This window comes from Asparagus officinalis, chromosome 7 (assembly GCF_001876935.1).
Source record: "Asparagus officinalis chromosome 7, Aspof.V1, whole genome shotgun sequence".
NCBI classification, from domain to species: domain Eukaryota; kingdom Viridiplantae; phylum Streptophyta; class Magnoliopsida; order Asparagales; family Asparagaceae; genus Asparagus; species Asparagus officinalis.
Genome location: NC_033800.1, coordinates 126,117,967 through 126,118,431, shown reverse-complemented (window position 1 = coordinate 126,118,431; position 465 = coordinate 126,117,967).

Genomic DNA, 465 nt, shown 5'->3' with positions numbered 1-465 from the left:
TGTAGGATGCATCATCGTAAACAGAATTTTCCGTCTATAATAGCAAAGTAGACAGTTTTAGTGTTTTAATTTTTTTAAATGGGGCTAGCATCCTAGACGAAATTTCCGTCTATGATGCATCCTAGATGGAATTTCCGTCTAGGATGCTTACCCCACTTAAAAAAATTAAACACTAAAACCCGTTCCCCTCAAAAAAATTTCATTCCGCCCAAGTTTTTTGGTTCCGCGCTCAAATCCCTATCTCAAGATAGATGGTACCCCCATCTCTTTCAAATCCTTCTCAAAATAGATCTTTTTCTTTGTCTCTCTCAAATCCCTCCGTCGATACACCTCACACGCTCCTTACCATCTCCTCTCAACTCCTGGCCATCTCCTTCCCCTCCCTCTCCCCTTCCATCTCTGCCTCGTACTCTCTCTTCTCCTCCTCTTCTGGCCAACCCCTCGCCTCTCTCGACGGCACTCTCC